Raw genomic sequence first — 3855 nt, forward strand, 5'->3', positions numbered from 1 at the left:
ATGCTGGAATTGAAGTTTAACCTCCAGTTTAACCTTAAACTGGAGGTTAAACGCCAGAATGAAAGTCTCACCAAAGAAGCATTTCCACGTTTAACCTCCAGTTTAACCTTAAACTGGAGGTTAAACGCCAGAAAGGGGAAAAGCACTAGGGAGCCATTTCCACGTTTAAGCTCCAGTTTGACCTTAAACTGGAGCTTAAACGTGTTCGACCAAGTTTCTCCTCCAGGGTTGCTTTCTCCATTTCCACGTTTAAGCTCCAGTTTAACCTTAAACTGGAGCTTAAACGTGTTCGACACCTCCAGGGCTACCTTCTAAGCTTCCACGTTTAAGCTCCAGTTTAACCTTAAACTGGAGCTTAAACGTGTTCGACCTCCAGGGCTACCTTTCTCAGCTTCCACGTTTAAGCTCCAGTTTAACCTTAAACTGGAGCTTAAACGTGTTCGACCTCCAGGATGCCTTCTTCCATTTCCACGTTTAAGCTCCAGTTTAACCTTAAACTGGAGCTTAAACGTGTTCGACCTCCAGGGCTGCCTTTTCTATTTCCACGTTTAAGCTTCAGTTTAACCTTAAACTGAAGCTTAAACGTGTTCGACTATATTACCCTCCAGGGCTGCCTTCTTCCATTTCCACGTTTAAGCTTCAGTTTAACCTTAAACTGAAGCTTAAACGTGCTTCCACAAAAGGCATCACTGGAAGTGTCTGGCGTTTAAGCTGCAGTTTAAGCTTAAACTGCAACTTAAACGCCACTCTTGGAAAAGGTTTCTGGGCCAAAAATATTGCGGTTTAAGTTAGTATTTGAGCACAAACATTAACTTAAACTTACTCTGGTATGAAACCCAATTGAATATCATGGTTTATGGGATTGGGCCTGAAGGATTGATGAGTCTGAAATTTCAATTTATTGAGTCATGTGTCATTATTTGATTATCACTAAGTTGGCTCAATGAATGTTACAGAATTTGGATCAACAGCCTCATCAAGATTATGGATCATAAACCCAAGGCAAAAGGAAAGCAGGGAGAAGCCTCAAAGCCCAAGAAACACAACAGAAGCTCAATATAGAAAGTGTATAAATAGGATAGAATTTAAGTTAGATGGGCACTGGAACTTTTACCTTTTCATTTAGCTAGTTTTCATATCTTTGTAGTTGAATTCAGAGCTATGACTCACTAAACCCCTTTCATTGGGTTAGGGAGCTCTATTGTAATTCAATGAATCAATAATAGTTTATCTTCTTCTTCAATCTTTTCTCTTGAATTTTGTTAGAAAGCTTCTCGATCTAATTCCATTGGGTAGTTGTCTTGGGAAAGAAACTACCCATAATTGGAATCCTTCGGAACCTTGGGAAAGGAATGGAGGATTCATGCTAGAGAAGCTTTCTCACAGTGAATTGGATTGGGGTTTGGATGGATATTGTGACATGTAATCCTACCAAATTGTGGTTCATGAAACTGTGTGGTATAATCAGTGATCGAGCATCATCTCTTCTTATGAACATTTAAACCAAGGGATTGGGAATTTGTTTGTTTTTAGAGAGAATTGGTGAGCCAAGGGATTGGGATCCAATCATATAAGATTGCCAAGCAAAATTCAATGAACGCATTGGTTGAGGAAGAGATAAACATGTTTTGATTCGGAGATCTCAATATCTCCTAACACCCAATGAATTCCCCATTTCTGATTTCCACTTTCTCTTTACATTCTGCAACTCAATTCATGCAATCACCCCCATTCCCTTTTAATTTCAGCAATTTAGCTTCTGCTCTTTAATTCATGCAATTTAAGATTCCGCCATTTCAATTTCTTGTCATTTACTTTTCCCGCCAATTTTACATTCCGCAATTCTCATCTAAATCTTGATTCCGCTCAACTAGAACACACTTCTAATCCGAATTGCTCACTCAACCAATCCTTGTGGGATTCGACCTCACTCTATTGTGAGTTTTTACTTGACGATAACCGGTGCACTTGCCGGAAGGAATTTTGCCGATCGTGCAATTTCCTAAATCGTAGCATAACTAGTTTATGCGCATCAAGTTTATGGCGCCGTTGCCGGGGATTGGTTTTCGATTGACAATTCTCAAATTGGAAGTTAACTAGATTGAGCATTTTTTTTTTGATTAATTCAGTACATGTTACTTGTTGAATTTCAATTTCTGCACTCTGTTACATGCTTTCTTTCTTTATGCCTTTAAATTCAAGCAACTAACTCACTGACTCACTAACTGTTTGAATTAATTCCTCAATTGCTCTAACCATACTCTTCCATTAACCAAGAGTATTTCACTTGTTTGTTGCCTGTGCTGTGTTCTTGTATGACAAGTAGGAGAGGAGAGACATCAACTCCTCCATATACCGAACCAGAGAGGACCCTTCATAGACTGAGAAGGGAAGCAAGAGGGAAGAGAGTACTGGGAGAAGAGGAATCTGAAGGAGAATCTGAGGACAATTTTGAGGAAGCTTTAGATCTCAATATGGATAGAGAAGTTCACAACCATGAGAGAGCTGATGGAAACAATGCCATTCCTGAGAGGAGGGTTCTTAGTTCATACATAAACCCAACCTCTGGGAATTGTGGTAGCAGCATTCAGAAACCACCCATTCAGGCCAACAATTTTGAACTCAAACCACAGCTAATATCACTTGTGGAGAATCATTGTTCATTTGGTGGGAGTGCTAATGAAGATCCCAACCAACATCTCACAAAATTTCTGAGAATTTGTGACACTGTGAAGTCCAATGGAGTCCAGGAAGATGCCTATAAACTGCTTTTGTTCCCATTTTCACTTAGGGACAAAGCAGCTAAGTGGCTGGAATCATTCCCAAGGGGGAGTCTAACAACATGGGATGAGGTGGAAAGCAAGTTTTTGGCACGTTTCTACCCCCCACAAAAGGTCAATAGGCTTCGATCTGAGGTTCAGACTTTTAGACAACAAGATGGTGAAACTCTCTACGAGGCATGGGAGAGATTCAAGGATTTGACAAGGAAATGCCCACCAGACATGTTCCATGATTGGGTGCAATTGCATATTTTCTATGATGGACTCTCTTATGAATCAAGGAAGGCTGTAGACCATTCATCAGGAGGTTCATTGAACAGGAAAAAGACTGTGGAAGAAGCCATTGAAGTGATTGAGACAGTGGCTGAGAATGAGTACTACTATGCATCAAAGAGGCACAACACTAAGGGAGTCATGGAGCTGAACCATGTTGATACAATTCTAGCCCAAAACAAGGTGTTTGCCAAGCAACTAGCAGAGCTTACCAGGCAATTAGAAACAAAGCAAGTGGCTGCAATACACACACAAGATCAAGAGGAAGTAAGCATTGAAGGAGGTGATTGGGAAGAGGCCAACTATGTGGGAAACCAACAAAGGCAATCATATGATCCACATTCCAACACTTACAACCCAGGATGGAAAAATCACCCAAACTTTGGGTGGGGGAACCAACAAACCCAACCACAAAACCACAAACCTTACAACCACAACCAACATAACAATTCCACATACCAAAACTCCAACCAAAGATCATACCAAGCCACACAAAACACTTACTCCCAACCATCATATCATGGCCAAAATAATCAACCTACCCAACCTAATCCGAACCAACAATTTCAAGATCAATTAAACCGGATAGAAGGAATGCTTGCAACCATGAGTCAAGACATAACCGAATTGAAAGCTTTTAAGGAAGAAGTAAATTCTAACCTGCAAAACCAAGGAGCTGCCATCCAGAAGCTAGAAAATCAAATTTTGTATTTGTCTAAGCAAACCCCTGGGACAAGCGTTTCTCATGCTGCCAAGGCTATTGCAAGGGAAGAATGTAAGGCCATAACCCTCAGAAGTGGAA

At 40.6% G+C, this 3855-nt stretch overlaps 1 non-coding gene across 1 annotated transcript; it reads right to left on the reverse strand.

Annotated features, from left to right (window-relative positions):
- Window positions 1–2900: 2900 nt before the first annotated feature.
- Window positions 2901–3004, reverse strand: LOC148548227 (small nucleolar RNA R71). The gene has a single exon (XR_015898265.1). It is a non-coding gene; the product is annotated as a small nucleolar RNA R71 (small nucleolar RNA).
- Window positions 3005–3855: the final 851 nt, after the last annotated feature.

The sequence above is a fragment of the Arachis ipaensis genome, chromosome B8, assembly GCF_059453495.1.
Source record: "Arachis ipaensis isolate K30076 ecotype BB chromosome B8, ASM5945349v1, whole genome shotgun sequence".
NCBI lineage: Eukaryota > Viridiplantae > Streptophyta > Magnoliopsida > Fabales > Fabaceae > Arachis > Arachis ipaensis.